Consider the following 25,558-nt stretch of genomic DNA (forward strand, 5'->3'; position numbering starts at 1 on the left):
CAATTGGCCAGAAAAGCGCGCTAACGTCTCAGGGAAGGAAGTGAAAGTAACCCGAATACCGCATGGTGTTCGTTACGAATAACGAACATCCCGAACACCCTAATATTCGCACGAATATCAAGCTCGGACGAATACGTTCGCTCATCTCTACTTTTTATTCCATTTTTTTCTAGTGGCAAGATTAACAAAATCTGTAATTCTGGCATGTTTTTTATTTTTATTTTTCACTGCATTCTCTGAGCAGTATAAATATATTAAAGTAATTCTACAGGCCAGTACGATTATGCCAATACCAAATTGTAATAGTTTTTTTTCTTTTTCGCGACTTTTTCACAGTTTAAAAAAAAAAAAAAAAAAGGTAATAAAAGTTTAAATCACCCTCCTTTTGCCATATCTATAATAAAAAAATCTAAATCATGAAAGAAAAATACATATTTGGTATCGCCGCTTCCGTAAATGTCCGATCCATCAAAGTAGTGCATTATTTACCCCGCATGGTGAACGTAGTCCGAAAAAAAATAAAGAACGCCAGAAATGCACTTTTTCAGTCACCCTGTCTCCCAGAAAAAATGCAATAAAAAGTAATCAAAAAGTCGTATGTATTTTGAATAAGTACTAACATAAACTACAGAACCTCGCAAAAAATGAGCCCTCGCTCAACTATGTTGACAAGAAAATAAAAAAGTTATTGCGCGGAAGATGCAGCAGAAAATAATTTTAAAAAATTGACTTTGAAAAAAATAAAAGTACTACAGCAAAAAAAAACTATACAAGTTTGATATCGTAGTAATCGTAGTGACCCATAGAATAAAGTTATTGTGTCATTTTTGTTGCAGTTTGTGCGTCATAGAAGCAAGACGCACTGAAAGATGGTGGAATGACATTTTTTTTTTCATTTTACTCCACTTAGAATTTTGTAAAAGTTTTTCAGAACATTATATGGTACTTTACATAGCACCATTTAAAAATACAACTCTTCCCGCAAAAAAACAAGCCCTCATACAGCGACGTCGGTGAATAAATAAAGGAGTTATGATTTTTTAAACAGAGGAAAGAAAAAAAGAAAAGGGAGAAAAAAAAGTGGCTGCGTCAAGGGGTTAAATAATGTACTAACTTCCTGCTCTGGGTCATTTTTTACAAAGTAAATGGAGAAAAGTGTTTTTATTTTTATCTTTTTAATAATTTTTTAACCTTTTTTTAACTTTAAAAAAATTTTTGGTCGCTTTGAGGGACTTCCACAGAGACCCATCAGAACCCCCTGATCACATTCCAGGGGTCCGATAGTGACAGCCCTTTATATGCTGCAGTCGCATAGACCGCGGCATGTAAAGGGTTAACACAGATAGGTTTTCTCTATTCTCTGCTGTGTAAGAGCTGGTGCCTGGCTATCCTCTGACAGCCAAGCACCAGCTCTTCCTGCCATAGACACCATAGGCTGGCTTCTGACAAGTCAATGGTCTCCATGGCAACCTGTAAACAAAGCAGTGCAGGAGTTTGAAAATAAAAGCAAGAGATTGCCGTCAGATTGTCAATCTCTCTGCTTCTTTTTTCAAAGTCCTGCACTGCTCTGTGTGGGTCTGTGCAGGCAGAGCACAATGCCACAGCTTATGGCATTGTGCTCTGCAGGTCCCATAGTCAAACATAGCCCGGAAATCTTCCGGGCTATATCAGTATGAGCAGTGGAGCTCGTCCCGGAAAATTTCTGGGCGTGCCACTCAAGGGGTTAAAGGATTGAGGCAAATCATTGCCTGGGTTTTGAAGAAATCGCATGAGAAGTAAGTGGGGAGAGATTAGGTTTCCAGAGTATTTAAGATTGTGGGTCTATGTATTGGTGAGGTCCATAGAATTTAATCTACAATAAGTGGGTAGACTTTGGTTGCCTCTAAGGACAGCCAGAGTGGGGCATTATTAGTAGTGTGGAGAAGAGCTAACTGGGCTATCTGTGTTGCCTGTTACTTTCATAAGTTTGGTACACCCAATCCTCCTTGCAGTCTGTGCTTAGAGGTACCACGTGCAATTCTAGGAACAGAATTCTTTGAAATAAAGCAAAGGGACATTGGTCGGAATGTTTTTAAAATGTGCTCTGGGATATGAACTGGAAGGGTTCTAAAGAAATATAGGAGTTTAGGAAGGAATGTCATATTCAAAGAATTTTCTGTTGCATCCTAAGAACGTGCAACCTCAATAACATAAATCAAAGGCACAACTGTGCAAAAGGAAACAAAAACTAAAGGGGAATGCTCTCCCTATCGTCCCCTAACCCGGGAGGGGCCCTGCCTACTCGGCAGACCGACCGCGCTGACAAGTGCGAGCCTGCACTCGAACCTGGGCCACTGACCAGTCCCTCACTGGGGGCCCTAGCACAAAACAAAAGAAGAAACCAAACCAAACCAAACAGTAAAGAACTTAGCTTCAAATGAAGAGCTTCCACCACTCTGTGTTGCTCTGACGCTGTCCAACATAGGACTGAAGTGAATTGACCAGCACAGGAGTAACAGTTAGCACTGCTTAAATAGGAGCAGAGCTACTTAGCACCAGGTGCTGACTGACATTAATCTTGCAACCACCACACCTCTCAGCTCCAGGAGAGGTAGGAATGCTGCTAAACCCTGGTCTGGCCTGAAAGCAAGGTGGGAACCTCAGAACGGCTGCAACAGTACCTCCTCTTCAAGGAGGGGCCCCAGGACCCTTAAGATCAGGACGACCAGGGTTTGATCTGTGAAATTTTTTGACTCGACGGGAGTCCAAAATGCTCCTCCCCATCCGTTAGCACAGGAGCCAGGGGTGGAGGGTCATTCCCAGGATCGATGAATCTTTTGAGCAGAGATTTGTGGAAAACATTGTTAATTTTCATCGCCCTGGGAATTTCTAACCGGAAGGCCACCGCGTTAATCTTCTCAATTATTTTAAACGGACCGATAAATCGCAGGCCCAGTTTAGCGGATGGTTGTTTGAGTTTTATATTTCTGGTAGACAACCAAACCAAGTCTCCAACATGGAATTCCGCCCCCTCTGGGCGGTGACTGTTAGCAACTAGAGATGAGCGAACGTGTTCGTCCGAACTTGATATCCGTGCGGATATTAGGGTGTTCGGGATGTTCGTTATTCGTAACGAACACCATGCGGTGTTCGGGTTACTTTCACTTCCTTCCCTGAGACGTTAGCGCGCTTTTCTGGCCAATTGAAAGACAGGGAAGGCATTACAACTTCCTCCTGTGTTGTTCCAGCCCTATACCACCCCCCTGCTGTGAGTGGCTGGCGAGATCAGGTGTCCGCCTAATATAAAAGTCAGCCCCTCCCGCGGCTCGCCTCAGATGCCTTGTGAGTTAGATGAGGGACAGTGTTGTTTGTACCGGAGCTGCTGTAGGGAAAGAATTGGTAGTTAGTGTAGGCTTCAAGACCCCCAAAGGTCCTTATTAGGGCCACTGATAGCTGTGTGTTGGCTGCTGTTAGCAGTGGCAATTTTTTTTCTTTCTCAAAATCGCCTCTGCAGAGCGTTGCACCCGGCATTAGGGACAGAAGTGTTGCATAGGCAGGGAGAGTGTTTAACCGTGTGCAGTACTGTGCTGGCTGCTGTTAGCTATGCTGCATATTTTTTTTCTTCTCAAAATCGCCTCTGCAGAGCATTGCACCCTCTATTGATACTGCAGGGAAAGAATTGTGTAGGCAGGGCCACAACACAGTTATTATTCATTGAATATACGCAGTGCGGCCTTTTGCTTGTAAAACAAGTGAAAAAAATTCTATTTGACCTGCCTCTGTCCGTCCTAAGGGCTGTGGACACGTGTCGGCTGCGTGTGCAACGTTTAAAAATCAGACGCACCCAGCTACGGTTTACTGCTGGCTTCGCCATTTGCTTTCCTTAATTGGGAAAAAAAATACCTGCTCTGCCAGAGTTATAATAACTCTGCTACCCTCAAGTTCTGTGCCACATTAGCAGGGCCACAGCACTGTTATTTGGGCCTTTCGTTTTCAAAAAAGGGAAAAAATTATATTTGGCCTGCAGTCTTGCGCCAATTTATTTCCTGCCTGTGAAATCAAATCACTGGTAATACAGCATGCTGAGGGGTAGGGGTAGGCCTAGAGGACGTGGACGCGGCCGAGGACGCGGAGGGCCAAGTCAGGGTGTGGGCACAGGCCGAGCTCCTGATCCAGTTGTGTCGCAGCCGACTGCTGCGCGATTAGGAGAGAGGCACGTTTCTGGCGTCCCCACATTCATCGCCCAATTAATGGGTCCACGCGGGAGACGGTTATTAGAAAATGAGCAGTGTGAGCAGGTCCTGTCCTGGATGGCAGAAAGTGCTTCGAGCAACCTATCGTCCACCCAGAGTTCTGCGCCGTCCACTGCTGCATATCCGAATCCTCTGTCTGCTGCTCCTCCTTCCTCCCAGCCTCCTCACTCCACTACAATGACACCTGCTCAGGAGCGGGAACACTCCCAGGAACTGTTCTCGGGCCCCTGCTTAGATTGGGCAGGAGTGGTTCCTCTCCCACCAGAGGAGTTTATCGTCACTGATGCCCAACCATTCGAAAGTTCCCGGGGTCCGGGGGAAGAGGCTGGGGACTTCCGCCAACTGTCTCAAGAACTTTCTGTGTGTGAGGAGGACGATGACGATGAGACACAGTTGTCTTGCAGTGAGGTAGTAGTAAGGGCAGTAAGTCCGAGGGAGCAGCGCACAGAGGATTCGGAGGAAGAGCAGCAGGACGATGAGGTGACTGACCCCACCTGGTGTGCAACGCCTACACAGGACAGGTCTTCAGAGGGGGAGGCACGGGCAGCAGCAGGGCAGGTTGCAAGAGGCAGTGCGGTGGCCAGAGGTAGAGGCAGGGCCAGACCGAATAATCCACCAACTGTTTCCCAAAGCGCACCCTCGCGCCATGCCACCCTGCAGAGGCTGAGGTGCTCTAAGGTCTGGCAGTTTTTCACAGAGACGCCTGACGACCGACGAACAGTGGTGTGCAACCTTTGTCGCGCAAAGCTCAGCCGGGGAGCCAACACCAACAGCCTCACCACCACCACCATGCGCAGACATATGATGGCCAAGCACCCCACAAGGTGGGACGAAGGCCGTTCACCGCCTCCGGTTTGCACCCCTGCCTCTCCCCCTGTGCCCCAACCTGCCACTGAGATGCAACCCCCCTCTCAGGACACAGGCACTACCGTCTCCTGGCCTGCACCCACACCCTCACCTCCGCTGTCCTCGGCCCCATTCACCAGTGTAGTTCAGCGCACCGTCCAGCCGTCGCTTGCGCAACTGTTGGAGCGCAAGCGCAAGTACGCCACCACGCACCCGCACGCTCAAACGTTAACCGTCCGCATAGCAAAATTCATCAGCCTTGAGATGCTGCCGTATAGGGTTGTGGAAACGGAGTCCTTCAAAAGTATCATGGAGGCGGCGGCCCCGCGCTACTCAGTCCCCAGTCGCCACTACTTTTCCCGATGTGCCGTCCCAGCCCTGCACGACCACGTCTCCCGAAACATTGTACGCGCCCTCACCAACGCGGTTACTGCCACGGTCCACTTAACAACGGACACGTGGACAAGCACAGGCGGGCAGGGCCACTACATCTCCCTGACGGCACATTGGGTGAATTTAGTGGAGGCTGGGACAGAGTCAGAGCCTGGGACCGCTCACGTCCTACCCACCCCCAGAATTGCGGGCCCCAGCTCGGTGGTGGTATCTGCGGAGGTGTATGCTTCCTCCACTAAAGCACCCTCCTCCTCCTCCTCCTCCGCAACCTCTGTCTCGCAATCAAGATGTGTTAGCAGCAGCATGTCGCCAGCAGTCGGTGTCGCGCGGTGTGGCAGCACAGCGGTGGGCAAGCGTCAGCAGGCCGAGCTGAAACTACTCAGCTTAGGAGATAAGAGGCACACGGCCCACGAACTGCTGCAGGGTCTGATACAGCAGACCGACCGCTGGCTTGCGCCGCTGAGCCTCCAACCGGGCATGGTCGTGTGTGACAACGGCCGTAACCTGGTGGCGGCTCTGCAGCTCGGCAGCCTCACGCACGTGCCATGCCTGGCCCACGTCTTTAATTTGGTGGTTCAGCGCTTTCTGAAAAGCTACCCACGCTTGTCAGACCTGCTCGTAAAGGCGCGCCGGCTCTGCGCACATTTCCGCAAGTCCCACACGGACGCTGCCACCCTGCGCACCCTGCAACATCACTTTAAGCTGCCAGTGCACCGACTGCTGTGCGACGTGCCCACACGGTGGAACTCTACGCTCCACATGTTGGCCAGGCTCTATGAACAGCGTAGAGCTATAGTCGAATACCAACTCCAACATGGGCGGCGCAGTGGGAGTCAGCCTCCTCAATTCCTTTCAGAAGAGTGGGCCTGGTTGGCAGACATCTGCCATGTCCTTGGTAATTTTGAGGAGTCTACCCAGGTGGTGAGCGGCGATGCTACAATCATTAGCGTCACCATTCCTCTGCTATGCATCTTGAGAAATTCCCTGCAAACCATAAAGGCAGCTGCTTTGCGCTCGGAAACGGGGGCGGTGGAAGACAGTATGCCGCTGGATAGTCAGGGCACCCTCCTGTCTATTTCTCAGCGCGTACAGGAGGAGGAGGAGGAGCATGAGGAGAAGGGGGAAGAGACAGCTTGGCCCGCTGCTGACGGTACACCGGCTGATTGCCTGTCATCCTTTCAGCGTGTATGGCCTGAGGAGGAGGAGGAGGAGGATCCTGCAAGTGATCTTCCTAGTGAAGACAGCCATGTGTTGCGTACAGGTACCCTGGCACACATGGCTGACTTCATGTTAGGATGCCTTTCTCGTGACCCTCGCGTTGCACGCATTCTGGCCACAACGGATTACTGGGTGTACACACTGCTCGACCCACGCTATAAGGAGAACCTGCCCACTCTCATTCCCGAAGAGGAAAGGGGTTCGAGAGTGTTGCTATACCACAGGACCCTTGCGGACAAGCTGATGGTAAAATTCCCAGCCAACAGCGCTAGTGGCAGAAGGCGCAGTACCGAGGGCCAGGTAGCAGGGGAGGTGCGGAGATCGAGCAGCATGTACATCCCAGGCAGTGCAACAGTCTTTAAGGGCCTGGACAGCTTTATGGCTCCCCACCAAGACTGTGTCACCGCTCCCCAGTCAAGGCTGAGTCGGCGGGAGCACTGTAAAAGGATGGTGAGGGAGTACGTAGCCGATTGCACGACCGTCCTCCGTGACGCCTCTGCCACCTACAACTACTGGGTGTCGAAGCTGGACACATGGCCTGAACTAGCGCTGTATGCCCTGGAGGTGCTTGCTTGTCCTGCGGCTAGCATCTTGTCAGAGAGGGTGTTTAGTGCGGCTGGGGGAATCATCACAGATAAGCGTACCCGCCTGTCAACCGACAGTGCCGACAGGCTAACACTCATCAAGATGAACAAAGGCTGGATTTCGCCAGACTTCTCTTCTCCACCAGCGGACAGCAGCGATACGTAAGCAATACGTAGGCTGCACCCGCGGATGGAAGCTACGTTCTCTCTCACCATCCAAAACGGGGACATTTCTACTTCATCAATCTGTGTCTACTGTCTAATATTCCTCCTCCTCCTCCTCCTGCTACTCCTCCTGAAACCTCACGTAATCACGCTGAATGGGCAATTTTTCTTAGGGCCACAAGGCTCACTCAAATAATTTTTCTAAACAATTTTTAAAAGTTTCAATGCGCTTAAAAGCGTTGGAAGTGTAACTTGAACCAATTTTTCGTTACACTGGGCTGCCTCCAGGCCTAGTTACCACTTAAGCCACAATAACCAAAGCGATTAATGGGTTTCACCTGCCCTCTTGGCTGGCCATGGCCAATTTTTGGGATGTACATTAGTACTGTTGATACAGCAATTTTTGTGGGCCCTCGCCTACAGTGTAATCAAATTAATTTTTAGCCCACCTGCATTCCAGCTGACGTTACCTCAGCTGTGTTGGGCAATGCAATGGGATATATTTATGTACCGCCGGTGGCTTCCTGGCACCCACCCAGGCTGTGGGTCCACAGGGAATTATAAATGCATCTGTTTCCACTTGTAAAGAACCCCAGTCTGACTGGGGCATGCAGTGTGGGCCTAAGCCCACCTGTATTACGCACGACATTACTACCTCAGCTGTGTTGGGCAATGCAATGGGATATTTTTGTGTACCGCCGGTGGGTTCCAGGGAGCCACCCATGCTGTAGGTGCACACGGAGTGTAACCTACATGTGTCCACTTGTAAAGAACCCCAGTCAGACTGGGGCATGCAGTGTGGGCCGAAGCTCACCTGTATTACGCACGACATTACTACCTCAGCTGTGTTGGACAATGCAATGGGATATTTCTATGTACCGCCGGTGGCTTCCTGGCACCCACCCATGCTGTGGGTCCACAGGGAGTTTAACCTACATGTGTCCACTTCTAAAGAACCCCAGTCAGACTGGGGCATGCAGTGTGGGCCGAAGCCCACCTGTATTACGCACGACATTACTACCTCAGCTGTGTTGGGCAATGCAATGGGATATTTTTATGTACCGCCGGTGGGTTCCAGGGAGCCACCCATGCTGTCGGTCGACAGGGACTTCACAATAGGGAGTTGTACCTGCCTGTGTCTATGAATTAAAAAGCCCGGTCTAACTGGGGCATGCAGAGACACCTTGACAGAATGAATAGTGTGTGGCACATAGGTTCCCCATTGCTATGCCCACGTGTGCAGCTCCTGATGGCGGTGGCACAGGATTCTATTTCTCATTGCTTCTGTACAGCATTGTGGGCTATCGCCCCGCCCCTTTTAAAGAGGGTCGCTGCCTAGCCGTGCCAACCCTGTGCAGTGTGTGCCTGCGGTCCCTCGTCATGGCAGACGCACTTCTAAATAGACATGAGGGTGGTGTGGCATGAGGGCAGCTGAAGGCTACGCAGGGACACTTTGGTGTGCACTGTGGGGGGGAGGGGGGGCGGTTGGGCAGCATGTAACCCAGTAGAAGTGGCAGTGGAGTGTCATGCAGGCGGTGATTGTGCTTTGTTGGAGGTAGTGTGGTGCTTAGCAAAGGTATGCCATGCTAATGATGGCTTTTCAGAAGTAAAAGTTGTTGGGAGGGGGGGGGCCCACTCTTGCCGGTATTCTGGCTTAATAGTGGGACCTGTGAACTTGAGATGCAGCCCAACATGTAGCCCCTCGCCTGCCCTATCCGTTGCTGTGTCGTTCCCATCACTTTCTTGAATTGCCCAGATTTTCACACATGAAAACCTTAGCGAGCATCGGCGAAATACAAAAATGTTCTGGTCGCCCATTGACTTCAATGGGGTTCGTTATTCGAAACGAACCCTCAAACATCACGGGAAGTTCGTTTCGAATAACGAACACCCGAACATTTTGGTGTTCGCTCATCTCTATTAGCAACTCACTTTTTCCGCTGCACTGCTCGCCGTAACTCTTTCTGGACCTCGGCCATAATAGGCCCAGAAGAATCCGGCTGCCCCAGTGCCAGAGCCGTAGCAACACACTTCTTCAATTTTTGAACCGTCTCAGGATCCATCTTAAAACCCTCTTGGGTATAAGCTTTGAGCGTTAGTCTCTCAGGAAGGGGCATGCGTCTCCTGGGGAACTCGTAGTCAGGGAGAAGTTCAATAGCACAATCTCCCTGTCTGTGCGGTGGTAATTTGTCTGCCACCACTGGGGGAAGCCCCTCAGAGAGGTCGGCGATGACTTCCGGCAGCTCTTCTGTCTGAGTAGAAGCTATATCAACAGAGACGCAACCGGATAGACAACCAGGGCTCCATTCAACAATGTCCCCCTTCTCCCAGTCTACTACCGGGTTGTGTAGACGTAGCCAAGGCAGCCCCAAGACTACTTGCGAAGGGAGGGATTCTATGACATATAATGTTATAATCTCCCTGTGGAACAGCCCAATTTTTAAACGGACGTTAGGCACACAAAACCTCAGACTTCTCTGCGATAGTGGAGCAGCATCAATGATGGATACGGGAATGGGAAACTCCAGAGCCTTCATCTCTAAGCCTAAACGTCTGACCGTCTCCCGATGTATTAAATTAATATTAGCTCCACAATCCAGAAGGACTCTTATGGGGCTACCCACACTATCAGACAGGATCTCAGCAGGAAGCACCAGTCTGGAGGGTGATATCCAGGCAATTTGATGGCCTAGTGGGGTCCCCTCAGTAATCTCCTGCTCATCAAGTCCTGGCTGGCAATTATGACGGGGACAGCACTGAGCCATGCGACCAATGTGGTTACAGGAAAAGCATCGACCTTAACACTGTACTTTGTTCCCATTCCTAGCCCCGGCAGCCAGAGACCCCAACTGCATGGGCTCCTCCACATCCGCAAATAAGAAGCCAGAATCTATGGAGAGTTCCTGATGCCTCTCCCTGATCCGTCTCCCAGCTTTGATAGCCAGAGACATGGCCTCATCAAGACTGTGGGGTACTGGATAACCTACCAGTACATTCTTGATTTTATTGGATAGACCCCAATGGAACTGGCTCTTTAAAGCAGGGTCATTCCACTGGGTTTCTGCTGCCCAACGTCGAAACCCAGCACAATAATCTTCGACAGAGGAGTCTCCCTGTTGTAAACGTCTGATATTCCCTTCAGCCACCGATATCTTGTCTGGGTCGTCATAGATTAGACCCACTGCAGCAAAAAAGTCATCCACTGAGTCCAAGGCCTCAGACGTTGGGGGTAATGAAAAAGCCCATGCCTGCGGCGCCCCCTGCAGTCTGGACATGACAATGCCCACCTTCTGGGCGTCGTCCCCTAAAGACACTGGACGCAGTCTAAAGTAGAGCTTACAGGCATCCCGAAAGGATCCGAATTTCTGCCTATCACCAGAAAAACGGTCGGGTAGCTCAATTTTTGGTTCCTTGCTGGGAACCTGCAGTGCAGTTTGTCACTGTTTTATCTCAGCGAGCTCAGCAGCCAGCGTGCCAAGCTGGTGCGACAAAACCTCAAGGGGATTCATAGTAACAGCACAGAATCTCCCTGAGAGAGGTAAGGGCTGGTCAATCTGTTGCGTCCTAAGAACGTGCAACCTCAATAACATAAATCAAAGGCACAACTGTGCAAAAGGAAACAAAAACTAAAGGGGATGCTCTCCCTATCGTCCCCTAACCCGGGAGGGGGCCCTGCCTACTCGGCAGACTGGCCACGCTGACAAGTGCGAGCCTGCACTCGAACCTGGGCCACTGACCAGTCCCTCACTGGGGGCCCTAGCACAAAACAAAAGGAGAAACAAAACAAAACCAAACAGTAAAGAACTTAGCTTCAAATGAAGAGCTTCCACCACTCTGTGTTGCTCCGACGCTGTCCAACATAGGACTGAAGTGAATTGACCAGCACAGGAGTAACAGCACTGCTTAAATAGGAGCCGAGCTACTTAGCACCAGGTGCTGACTGACATTAATCTTGGAACCACCACACCTCTCAGCTGCAGGAGAGGTAGGAATGCTGCTAAACCCTGGTCTGGCCTGAAAGCAAGGTGGAAACCTCAGAACGGCTGCCACATTTGCTTGTCCTATCCATGAGATATGGCAGTGGTTCCAACTTTCCGGGAGCAGACTGAGCTTACGGAGTAGAGGGATAAAATTTTGGGTATATAAAGATGTATAAGAATTATGTAGTCTTATGCCCAGGTAGTCCAGTGATCCTGAAAGCCATTGAAAGGTTAAATTAGATTGAAGTTGGGAGACCAGATTTGGAGGTAGGATGAGATTCCAAATACCAGTTTTTAAGTGATGAATCTTTATATTCAATCACAGAGACAATTATGCAGATAATAAAGTCTCACAGAGCTCCATATTCCCCGCCTTACACTGATCTCTAGGATTTATGTAGCACAGGAAGAGGAAGCTGTATGGAATGATGAGATTAATCTTTTGAGTACCCTATACTATCAGGGATCTTAAAACACGGACATGTAAACACACCATCGGGAATTCAGTGGTTGTAATAGACGCGTGTTTTGTGCGCGCATATGCATGCACATAAACACGCTCATGTGAAGGCTACTCTAAATGCATGAGTATGCTTCTAACTACAGGAGAAAGGGGTGGAAACATTTTTCGGGAGCCTTGATGACATTCAGGTGTGTAGTTGTGTAAAATGTGTCTTAGTTTATTTAAACTGATTTTAGTCATTGTTCTTTTTTTTTTTTTTAGCTATACAACATATACCCAAATATCATGGGATACATACCTGGACCTCACCATGAACTCAAGGAAAACTTTACTGCCATGGCTGACTTTATCAGGAAGAAAGTGGAGAGAAACATGAAGACTTTAGATAGTAATAACCCAAGAGATTTTATAGACTGTTTCCTCATCAAAATGGAGAAGGTACAAAAAACTATTAAATATCCGTCCCTTACATTATCAAGCAGTACTTTCTATCATTGTATATACTACCGTATATCCTCTAATCGGCATCTTTTCTTCAAGGAAGGGAAGAATAAAGCAACGTTTTTCAATTCTGATTCTTTGGTGATGAGTTTAATGTTGTTCTTTGGTGGAACAGGATTAGTGACCGCTACCCTGGAATACACAATGTTACTTCTCATGAAATACCCAAATGTAGCAGGTATGTAACTAAGGTCAGAAAGATCTGTGCATTTAAAAGATTTTTCAGAATCAGAAAAAAATTGGCAACTATGTCTAAAACCAGCACCACATCTGTCCACAGGTTGTATGTGACTTAACTGCTCAGCTCCATTCACTTCAGAACACCTGACCTGCAATACCTGGACCGGTATTGGGATGTTTCTGGAAGAAAGCCAACATGTTTATCTAACCCTGGACAACTACTTTTAAAATTAGAAACAGCAACAAGATGAAATCCTGGGTCAGGCGTGAGTTATACCTTCCAATTCCTTATTGCTTAGTCCATAAAATCACAGAAGCATACAGCAGTGACTAACAATCAGCAATATAAATGAAAGACCAGTTTACAGAGAGTGTCGGTCAACGTTTTAGAATACCCAGAGAAACTATCAAAATTGGGATTATTCACCCTAGAAATAAGACTGTTAAGGCGTGACCAAATAACTATGTATAAATACATTAGGGGACAATGCAAGGATCTCTCCTATAATTTATTCATACCCAAGACTATGACTGTAATAAGATGGCATCCTCTACGTCTAGAAGAAAGGAGGTTTCATCACGAACATAGAAGGTTTTTTTTTTTTTACTGTAAGAGTAGTGAGACTGTGGAACTCTCTGCCTGAGGACGTGGTATGGCAAAATCAATAGAGGGGTTTAAGAGGGGATTAGATGTCTTTTTAGAGCACTATGACATTACAGGATATAGACATTTAATAGCCAGAAGGGTTGTTGACCCGGGGATCTTCTGACTGCCGGACTTGGAGTCAGGAAGGAACTTTTCTCCAGAGTGCTGATCCAGGGATTATTCTAACTGCCATTATGGAACTGCAAAGGAATCCCCCCCCCCCCCAACATGATGTAAATTGGCTTCCGCCTTGTTGTTTGTTTTTTTGCCTTCCTCTGGATGAACATGAAGGGGGGGAGGGAGGGTGAAAACAGGCTGAACTGGATGGACATTTGTCTTTTTCAGCCTAGCATACTATGTTACTATATTTTCAAGCGTAAGGATGAAAACAATGGGCTGCCAGCAACCCCTGCAGTGACTTTCGGGGAAGGGCTTGAAATATATGCCCTTCCCTGAAAATCATCCCTGGTTTGTGTAAAAAAAAATATATATATATATTACAATATATATATATTCACCTCTCTGCCACTGCCGTGTAGACATTCCCCCCGGGGAGTAAAGAAATGGGAGCATTTGTGGGGGTTCTCCATCATTTTGGCTGCTCAGGGGCTCTACAAGTGTGCTATGAGGTCTAAAACCTCTTCAAGCAAAATTTCTGTTCTTAAAGCCACAGGCTGCTTCTTCGGGTTTGGGAACCGTTGTACAGACATAAGATTAAGGTCACATTGGGTATGTTTCTAAACATAGCACAAACATAGGTATCCATTTTGGGGTGCAAATCCTCATTTTCATGTGCAAGATAGAGAAAAAAAACTGTCTTTAAAATGACATATTTGCAAAAATATGAAATTTTATTTTTTCTCCTCCAAAATGGTTGGGTTAAAATACTCATGACGCCCCTCACTGAATATATTAAGGGGTGTAGTTTTCAAAATGGGGTCATTTTGGGGGGTAGCTATCATTCTGAGACCTACGAACCTTTGCAATCTTGACTTGGTGTAGGAAAACAAAATGCTTCTCAAACTTTTTATAATTAATGTTAAATTTCTATATCTCCTAAATGGTTAAAAATCCTAAAGTTTTTTAAATGTGCTTCCAGAATGAACAGATGGAAATATATATCTTATCGAAAATTTTTACAGTATGTTTGCACATATTTCACATATTGCAGTTGAAAATGTGAAAAAATTAAAACCTTTTCCCAATCTTGGTGCTCTTAACAAATATACACAAATCATATTGGCCTATTTTTACCACCTAAATGAAGTACAATGTGAGGCGAAAAAAATGTCAGAATTACTGGGATATGCAAAGCTTTACAGAGTTATTCTATGTTAAAGTGACACATGCCAAATTTCCAAAATTTGGCCTGGTCATTAGGGTGCAAACAGGCTTGGTCACTATGGGCCTAAAAAAGATACTGGTCATGTTCTCTTTAAAACCAAACACGGATGTCCTTATAAGACAGGCTGATAAGAAAGCTCTGTCTGTTGTTCTTATGAACAGGGATCTCTATATTGCCCAAAATGAGTCCCTCCTTCCTGATTCCATCACTTATACACATTTAGACACCAAGATTTAAAAATACTGTTGCAAAATGTTGTTGCATTAGATATGCTGTATTTACCTCTAAGGAGTATGAGTATTTGCTCAATATCTAATTCTCCCTATTTTTCATTCTTTGTCCAAATTGCTTCCTGCCACCGATGAGATCCATGATGGTGGGGATCGGTTCTTTAAATGAACAACTAAGAGAATGGCTTGATTCCTTACTTCCAACTTTGGTAGTAAACTGTCTGGGATATTTACAGGAAACCAAATATTTGTTATACATTATCTTTCACATAATGCGATATATCAACAGTTTCCATGCCTGACGTGTTATAAAATAGCTCTATACCTGAATTCCTCAATACACTGGTTTGAGAGCAGTTGGCTATATGTTAAAAAGTCATTCTACATACATCCAGGGATATATACAGTTACAGGGATATATCAAAGTTTTGAATTATTTGTTAACTCACAACTATTTTTTATTTAATCACATTTTTTTTCCCCGGCAAACAGGTGCTTCTATAGAAGGTCACTAGAGATGAGCGAGTATACTCGCTAAGGCACATTACTCGAGCGAGTAGTGTCTTAACCGAGTATCTCCCCGCTTGTCTCTAAAGATTTGGGGGCTTGCGGGGGGACAGGGAGCGTCGGGGGAGAGTGGGGAGCAACGGAGGGGAGATCTGTCTCTCCCTCTCTTCGCCCCACTCACCCCTGCTCCCTGCCGCAACTCACCTGTCACCGGCGCCGGCCCCCGAATCTTTAGAGACGAGCGGGGAGATACTCGGCGAAGGCACTACTCGCTCGAGTAATGTGCCTTAGCGAGTATACTCGCTCATCTCTAGAGCTCACTTATCACCATCACTTCAAATGTATTTCTTGCATGGTGAGAGGAGCAATTTATTTTTTGTTTAGGTACAGTTACTATGTAGACGATATTATCATTTGGTCCTGTGGAAAGGTGACCCTGCCAGACTTTACAAAAATTAGCATTCAAATTAGAGATGATTGTTTTATATATCTATAATTGGAATCAACGCAATATTATTTTTTGGACCTTTCCCTGTACTCTGATGGCTTAGGCCTTATTAAGATGAGCGTGTTTCTCTGCGTACATTTGTGCGCACAAAACCGTGCCTCTATTAGAGCCATTGGTTCCCTATGGTGTGTTCACATGTCCGTTTCTACAGACATGCAAGCATGCGCACCTGCAAAAGATAGGACATGTGTGCAGTATGGGTCTGTGCCGCATGTAAATTTTCCCCGCGGGGAGTCCCCTCATCACTGAACACCGTGACAGTGATCTGGTACCCAATTTGTCCAGCAGGTTTTGGGGTATTCTGTAGCTTCCTAATTATGTAGTATGGCATGCGCATGGCTTATAATAACCAGTCAGACACAAGATGTAAGTCTCAGATCTAAAACTGCGTCTGGGCGTACAATGCTTAGACCCTCAGTTTTATTAAAACACATAATACCTGCCCTTTATGGGCGTATAACATATTACATACATGGTCCATGAGCATAATTATTGGGTCTCCAGCTAACTGAGTCCCCCTCCCCTCCTTCTAGTGTCCATCTATGTAAGACCATGAGGTCCTTTGTTCTAGGAGTTGAGGAGGGGGGGAAGGTGTGAGATGCCCAAGCTGTTATTCCCAGCCAGCAGAAGACCTAAGCAATTTTAACCCTAGAGAGGCTGCACTAGAGCTTTCCATGAGGCTAATTTTATAGCACACATCTTTCACCATGCCATTGTCCAGCAATTACCATAATGAAATGATGCGGCCATCAGCCTCTACAGAGTTAAATCACTACAGCTGCGTAATACGTCTAGTTTATACAAATCAATAGATATTTCACGCTAACTAATCATCATTTCTACTACAATAGCACCGCTAGAGTGTTCTGTAATGATGGCACTTCCTGTGGGGAGTAAAGAATCCCCTGCAACTGCTGTCACAGCTGTAACAGCTGTGGCAGAGGATCGGGATGTTCTGCCATTGCTCTCAATGGGGCCGCCACTGCTGCCGGCAGCCCCATTGAAAGTAATGGGCTGCCAGCAACCCCTGCATTGATTTTCTGGGAAGGGCTTTAAATATAAGCCCTTCCCCCAAAATCATCCCTAGCTATAGTAAGAAATAATAAAAAATATATATATATACACATATATACTCATCTCAACGCTGCTGTCGGGCCTCAGGCACGTCTAGCCGCTTGGTCCCCCTGCACTGCTCTGAAGCTCTTTCAGCAGACAGGGATTTAAAATCCCCGCCTTCTGAATGGGCTGCATCTAATTGGCTGAGCGCTCAGCCAATCACAGGCAGCGCTCAGCCATTCATTGAATGACAGCTGAGCGCTGCCTGTGATTGGTCACAGCGCTCAGCCAATCACAGCCAGCGCTTGTCCATTTATTGAATTCACACAAGCTAGGAATGATTCACACAAGCTAGGAAAGATTTTCAGAGAAGGGCTTATATTTAAAGCTCTTCCCTGAAAATCAATGCAGGGGTGCCGGCATCCTATTGCTTTTAATGGGGCACGCAGCTTCGTGCACGTGTGTTTTGGCACGTGCTTGGACGCGCGGATTTGTGTGCACACTTGCACGTGCAAAACAATGTTCATGTGTACCAGGCCTTAGTTGGTAACATTACATCTCGGTCTTACTGCAAGCCTGCAGCATGTGACCCTTTATTGAATGCAATATCTTGCCATTGAATGCATACAGTAAAAGCGGTGCCAGTTGGAGAATTAATATAGGTAAGAGTAGCTGTACAACAGAAATGCTATATCTTGGAGGAAGAAAGTGCTGTGTCAGATAGGTCAGCAGCTAGAGCATATCCTTGGTGGATGATAGAGCTAAGAAGATTGCACGTAGTAAATCCAAAATGCAGTTAGTACAATATACTAAACGTATTTTCATAACCACGTATAGCAGAGAGTATAGCCAGATCAAGAAGATCATTAATCGATATTTACCTGTATTATGGCAGAGCGATACTCTCAGAGAGATATTGCCAAATGGTTGCAATTTGAGATCCATTCTGTCTCCTAGTAATTTACCACAATTGAGGCAAAGTGAATCCTGGATGAAAAATTAAGGTTTAACCCCTTAAGGATATTGCCTATTTTGGCCATAGAGAGACAACAATTTATTGGGGATTTTCATCTCTACTTTTGAAAAGACATATCTTTAAATCTTTAGCAAACATGGCCATGTGAGGACTTGTTTTTTGTGTGGCAAACTGTAGTTTTTATCGGTACCTATTGTTGTGAATGCATAATGTATGGAAAACTTATATTGTTTTTTTTTTTTAAGGTTGGGGAGAAAACGCATCAATTTTACCATTCAAAGTCTCATAACTTATTTATTTTTTCTATTGATGGTTTGTTTTTGGTATGACAAGATGTAGTTTCTATTCGCACTATATTTGGTACATACAGCATTTTTGATCATTTTTATTTAGTTTTTTTTTAGGGAAACAAAATGAACAAAATAAGCTGTTTGGCTCTATTATATTTTAAATTATTTCCATTTCCATGCTATAGCATTATGTCATACTGCATTCTGACAGGCAGCCTATCAAGCCACCCCACAGCATTCGAGGGCTTTAAATGCCGCTGTCAGAATTGACAGCAGCATTTAAAGGGTTAATAGCTGCGATCGGCCGAACAACCGATCATGGCTATTGCCCGCGGGTGTCAGCTGTAATAAACAGCTGACGCCCGCGCTGTATGCAGAGAGATCGCCCCGCAACCTCTCTGCATACATACTCAGTCGGTCTAGGACGTAAATGTACGTCCTGGAGCGGGAAGGGGTTAAACTACCGTACTTACAGATTTTGTAAGTAATTACATTACAGATTTTTTTCTTTTCTCTCCTTCCTTAGTATATTGATATTTTTTTATATTTTTGCTCACAACTTTTTTTTAAGTATTTCTTTTTTTTTTAAAATTTATGTACATGTATAATTTGTTTCCAACTGCACACATGAGGTGGAGTGTTTTTTGCTATTTAAACTTCCTGTGTCAATTTGGAGTTTATGGTCATAATTAATTTCTTCCGCTTGAAACACGTTGACCGACCATATCCGTAAGCTGGTCTTTCATTTATAAAGCTTGTTATTACATCACTTGCTAAGCAATAAAGAAATTGAAGTTATAACTCGCACCTGACTCAAGACTTCATCTTGTTGCTTTTCCTCTGTTGCAGTATATTATGTCCTGGACATGCCCTAAGTGAGCAGGTCAATTACATTGTTTTTCTTTAATTTTTTTAATAAGGAGGATATTGAACAATTTGCTGTATACAAAAAATATAGATTTTTTTTCTTTTTTCTTCAGAGAAGGTCTACAGTGAGATAGACAATATAATTGGCCAACATCCAGCAGAATTCGAGGACAGATTCAATATGCCTTACACAGAAGCAATAATAATAATAATCTTTATTTGTATAGCGCCAACATATTCCGCAGCGCTTACATAGACAGGGGGAATACAGAAAGACAAAAGTACAAAAACTTACAGAACCACGGTTACAATCGTAATCAGTTGATGGAAACAATGAGCTCCAACGAGCTTACATACTACAAGTAATGGGGTGATACAGAAGGTAAAATGGCTGGAGATGTGCACAGTATGGCGAGGTGGAGAATGAGGGATGCTATTGTTAGGGATAAAATCCATGTTACGTTAATATGCTGTGGGGCTCCAAATCAGAGCTGGTTATGCCGGCCACCATGAGAAAGCAATAGACACAGGCATCACGGTCGTGTCTTAGAGCAATCTGAGTTTATTGTGTACATTGTCTTTCTTATACAAAAAATAGTAGGCGTGTCAGAGGTTGAACTGCTTTACAGAGGTCGACCTGTTTTACTGGTACATAATTTTGTCTTCTCTATAAACAATGCTTTATTTGTTTGTATGTAGACATCGTGTCTGGTATCCTGATTATCATCACACTCTACATTAACAAAGCATTCCATACAACCTTTTGATCAGTGTAACGAGATAAACAAGCTCTTGGAGACATGATGGACGCTTAAGATTACACCTGTACTTAATGTAATTAAGTACTAAGCTAAATGTACGAGCATTTAGCAGACCTTTTCATAGGACACAGAATAGAGTGTACAATTTAGGCCTACAGCCTCCGGAAACGTATATTACAGATGGATGAAATGTATACATATATAAGTTTTCATGTTCATAACCCTCACACTATATACAGACAATGGTCAGACATTTAGCTATGCGACGGCAGGATCAGTATGACTACAGGAGCAGTTTATGACGGCTAGCAGGGATTGCAGTCAATAGTTTAGGGAGCATGTTATCAGGCAGCGTATAGAGGAATTTGTTTAGAGAATGCAGTATGCCTCCCTGAAGAGGTGCGTTTTTAGAGCACGCCTGAAGTTATTGGAGTCCTGGATTGCCCGGGTATCTTTTGGTAGTGCGTTCCAGAGGACTGGTGCTGCTCTGGAGAAGTCTTGGAGGCGGGAGTGAGAAGTTTGAATTAGAGGGGTGTGCAGTCTAGTTTTGTTTGCCGAGCGGAGAGCCCGGGCTGGGTGATGGATTGAGATGAGGGAGGCAATATAGGGGGGCACTGCGCTGTGGAGGGCTTTGTGGATGAAGGTAGTAAGTTTAAATTGAATTCTGCATTTAACAGGCAGCCAGTGCAGTGACTGGCACAGGGCAGAGGTGTCTGAGTAGCAGCTGGACAGGAATATGAGCCTGGCTGCTGCATTCAGGATGGATTGGAGAGGGTAGAGTCTGGTGCAGGGGAGGCCGATCAGCAACGAGTTGCAATAATCGAGCCGTGAGTAGATGAGGGCAACAATAAGCGTTTTCAGTGTGTCTATGGTGAGAAAAGAGCGGATTCTTGCGATGTTCTTGAGGTGCAGTTGACAGGTTCGGGCCACAGATTGGATGTAGGGGGTAAATGAGAGATCGGAGTCGAATATGACCCCAAGGCAGCGGGCATGCTGTTTGGGAGTTATGGTGGTGCCACATACTGAGATAGAGATGTCAGGATGAGGTCCGTTAGTGGAAGGAGGAAACACCAATAAGTCCGTTTTAGAGAGGTTTAGTTTTAGGTAGAGAGAGGACATAGTGTTAGAGACAGCGGACAGACAGTTGGTGATGTTTTGGAGGAAAGGTGCAGAGATGTCACGGGAAGAGGTGTATAGCTGGGTGTCATCAGCATAGAGGTGGTATTGGAGGCCAAAGGTCCTGATGGTTTGTCCAACAGGGGCTGTGTAAATAGAGAAAAGGAGGGGGCCGAGGACCGAGCCTTGGGGGACCCCAACAGCAAGGGGAAGAGAAGGAGAGGTAGAGCCGGCAAAGGAGACACTGAAAGAGCGGTCAGATGAGTAGGAGGAGAACCAGGAGAGAGCAGTGTCCTTTAGGCTCATGGAGTGAAGCATACTGAGGAGGAATTTGTGGTCGACAGTGTCAAATGCTGCAGAGAGGTCGAGGAGGATCAGTAGGGAGTAATCACCCCTTGATTTGGCTGTCAGTAGGGTGTTTGATACCCTTGTAAGGGCAGTTTCTGTCGAGTGTTGGGGTCGGACGCCAGACTGTAGTGGGTCAAGGAGAGAGTTATCTGATAGCTTACAAGGTGGGAGTAAACCAGCCATTCTAGTAGTTTGGAGATGAAAGGGAGGTTAGAGATGGGTAGGTAATTGGCAACGTCAGTCGCATCAAGAGTCGGCTTTTTTAGCAGTGGGGATATGATGATGTGTTTGAAAGAAGACGGAAAGATGCCAGAGGTCAGAGAGAGGTCGAATATAGTGGTGAGATGGGAGATGACCACTGGGGAGAGGGATCGGAGGAGGTGTGAGGGGAGAGGGTCGCTAGCGCAGGTGGTGGGGCGAGCAGAGAAGAGCAATTTGGAGACTTCTTCCTCTGTCGTTAATATATGAGGTCCAGAGATTTGCTGATGTAGCACCACTGGCTCTTCCTCATAAATTGATTATGGATACTAGGATTCACAACTATAAATTTAAGAAGGTAAAAATCAACTTGGACTAGGGAAAGAAATAATTAAAATGTATAATAAGTTTACTCAGCAATGTTTTCTAACCACAGGGAACAATTTTCACTCTGGTTCTTACAGCGGCACACAATGACAAGATACAGTTCAAGAACCCGGAGAATTTTGACCCAAACAACTTTTTGGATGAAAATGGGAAACTCTTGAAGAAAGAGGCCCTGATGCCGTTTTCTGCAGGTGAGGATGACCTTGAACTAGATGGCAAATTGGGTGGATTATAAGGTTAAAGATGAGCTGGCAGCTCTCCTGACTTGTCTGCTTTAATGAATAGTTAATAGACAACTTGGAGATACAATTCTCCTTTTCAGTAGGGGGTGTCCTACAGTCAGACACTCAATACTGATTGGACAGCGTCAGAGTGTGGAGGTGTCCCAATTTGGAGACAAGGAGACAAAACACTTTGCAGTTATTTTAGTGTCAAACAATCTTAATGCAGTCTCAAGAAAGCAGCATAAAGTAAATGTGTGCATGTTTTATGAAACTGTTATTACTATGTACAAGTATCATGAGTTGAGGAATACCCTGTTTTCCCAAAAATAGGACAGGGTCTTATATTTTTCCAAAAGATTTTACTTTGCTTTAATTCCTCCTTTCTGGAGCCATTTTTCATTGCTGTCTTTCACCAGCGCCTTTTAAGAGCTATAAACTTTTTTTTCATTTTTTATTTCCTTCAGAATACAAGTATGTAGCTTGTTTTCTGCGGGACAAGCTGTATTTTTCAATGGTACCATTTCATATACTATATAATGTGCTCAATATTTTAAAAATCGTTTAAGTGAAATGAAATGGAAAAAGTAAGCCCAAAAAATCATAGCACAGTTAGACTTTTTACCGCATTAACCCTTTCCAATCCACTTTCTGACATCTTCCAACATTTTGATTGAAGCCTGTACAGCTCTGATGTCGGAAGACGTCTCGCAGGGTATTCTTACTGTATATTACTTGCCGTTTTGTTACCGGGGGCCTCTTTGGCATGTCACATACTGCAGTACTGGCTCTAGCCAAAAGATGGCGCCATTGTAAAAAATGGCAGAAAGAGAAATCCCCCTAGGAAACCCTGGATCCAAAGTTGGATTGCAAAGGGTTAATGGTGCAGTAGTAATGACTTCTTAACTTTATTCTGCAGATCAGTATGATCATGGCGCTACCATATTTATATCATTTTTAAAAAATATATTTTACTACCTTTAAAAAAATATTGCGTGCTCAGTTTTTGAGCCTGTGTCAGATATTGAATCGGAAGTGTATACCTATCCATGGGAACCCAGTGCTCAACCTCCTCTATAATTAAATCCCTGGGTGATCAGCTTCTATTTTTAGGGGTATCTGTGGACAACCCCAAAGTGTAATATTACATGGCACCTAATAAAATGAATGTGTGTATAATGTAATGCAGAATATACAGTATCATCTATCATAGATGTTCTTCTACTTATTCACTGTCATGTCTTTTCAGGAAAGAGAATATGTCCAGGCAAAAGTTTGGCAAGCATGGATCTCTTCATCTATATCACCACACTACTGCAGAACTTCACAATCAAGTCACTGGTGCCTCCTGAGAAGATCTCAGTCACTCCAGTGGGAGTTGGGATTGGACACGTTTCTCCCAGCTTTGAGATATGTCTTCTACCCCATACATGTTCTCAAGATTAACTCATAATAACATGCATGAATCTGAGATATTGTGAGAAGAGGAAAGCATTTATTGGTGCAGGAAAGGCATAGAGAAGAACTGCAATCTTTCAATTAATACTCTTTATTATTATAGGATATAAAAGATGTTGTATGACATTAGAAAGAGGAATCCACTTGGTTCCGGACACAATGACACTCTTGTCCATGGACTGTCTTCAGTATAGCAGCTTAGTTCAAGTGAATGGGATTGAGCAGCAAACATCAGACACATAGACACAGCCTATGGAGAAGAGCATTGCTTTTCTGAAAAAAGAAACTCCATCATACCCTACACCAGGATGACTGTCTGAAAACCATATTCCTGGACCCTTCCCTTCTGTGTTATAGGCAACTCCCAAATTTGAGGAACTTAATAAATCAGGAGTGCATTGCCCTCTGATACACAAAAAGGAACTTATCCCTGCAATGTAAGGAGCTGGAAGACTTGCTCAAATGTACTGACCGTGGACAGGATACAAATCCCCAACACACAGCAGGACTATAAGATATGGGGACATTCACATGTTCCACGTCTGATGTTGTGTACCTGATCCTCTGCAGTAAATGTCCTGTTGGGGGGCTTTATGTAGGAGAAACAGGACAAAAACTGAAGGTGAGGATGAGATCTCATTGCTAAACAATTAATGAGAAAAAGACAGAATTACTTGTGGCCGAGCACTTTTCTAGTCATGGACACAACATAGAACACATGAAAGTTATTAAACTTAAAGGCAATTTCAAATCACAAAGCCATAGAATTTGTGAGTATAAATTTATAGCAACTTTTGACAATTTCACCAGAGGGTAAAATTATTCAAGAGGATTCATGTGTGACTGGAAAGTATGAGACATCTATAGGACAGTTAACACTGCTGGCCTGACGACCCCCTAACACTAAATCAGGTACCATAAAACCTTCACATGTTAATCAGTGGACTATTTACATATTTATTTACTTCTCTACTCATCCTGTTGTGGTATTAATTTAAGTGCAAATTAATCACATCCATATCTGTGCCTTGTCATAACTGTGACAAACTGTCATAACTATACCCTAAACTGCAGCCCCCAGTGATGGAACTCAGCGCTGAAGAACTGGCTGCCTACTTCAAAAAGAAAACTGATGACATCCGTTAGAAATAACTTCCCAATCCCAGACTAGCCCTGACCCTTGTCTTGTCAGCACTGCATCTAGCTCCTGCTCACTGTCTGTACTCAGACCAACGTCAGGGGAAGAAGTCTCCAAATTGCTCTTTTCTGCTCGCCCCACCACCTGCGCTAGCGACCCTTTCTTATCACACCTCATCTGATCCCTCTCCTCGGTGGTTATCCCCCACCTCACCACTATATTCAACCTCTCTATGACCTCTGGCATCTTTCCCTCTTCTTTCAAGCACGCTATCATATCCCCACTGCTAAAGAAGCCAACTCTTGACGCGACTGATGCAGCCAACTACCGACCCATCTCTAACCTCTCCTTCATCTCCAAACTACTAGAATGCCTTCTTTACTCCCGTCTTGTAAGCTATCTTTCAGAGAACTCTCTCCTCGAGCCCCTACAGTCTGGCTTCCGATCCCAACACTCGACAGAAACTGCCCTTACAAGGCTATCCAACGACCTACTGACAGCCAAATCAAGGGGCGATTACTCCCTACTGATCCTCCTCGATCTCTCCGTAGCATTTCACATGGTTGACCACAAACTCCTCCTCAGTATGATTTGCTCCATTGGCCTAAAAGACACTGCTCTCTCCTGGTTCTTCTCCCACCTATCTGACCGCTCTTTAAGCGTCTCCTTTGCCGGCTCTACCTCTCCTCCTCTTCCACTTGCTTTTGGGGTCCCCCAAGGCTCTGTCCTCGGCCCCCTCCTTTTCTCCATCTACACAGCCCCTATTGGACAAACATTCAGGAGATTTGGCCTTCAATAACACATCCATGCTCACGACACCCAGCTATACACCTATTCCCGTGACATCTCTGCATCTTTCCTCCAAAACATCACTGACTGTCTGTCCGCTGTCTCTAACACTATGTCCTTTCTCTACCTAAAACTAAACCTCTCTAAAACTGACC

At 45.4% G+C, this 25,558-nt stretch overlaps 1 pseudogene; it reads left to right on the forward strand.

Annotated features, from left to right (window-relative positions):
• Positions 1 to 23,464, forward strand: part of LOC136581082 (cytochrome P450 2F2-like) — a 66,885-nt pseudogene extending 43,421 nt beyond the window's left edge.
• The last annotated feature ends 2,094 nt before the right edge of the window (positions 23,465 to 25,558 follow it).

The sequence above is a fragment of the Eleutherodactylus coqui genome, chromosome 10 (assembly GCF_035609145.1).
Source record: "Eleutherodactylus coqui strain aEleCoq1 chromosome 10, aEleCoq1.hap1, whole genome shotgun sequence".
Lineage (NCBI taxonomy): Eukaryota > Metazoa > Chordata > Amphibia > Anura > Eleutherodactylidae > Eleutherodactylus > Eleutherodactylus coqui.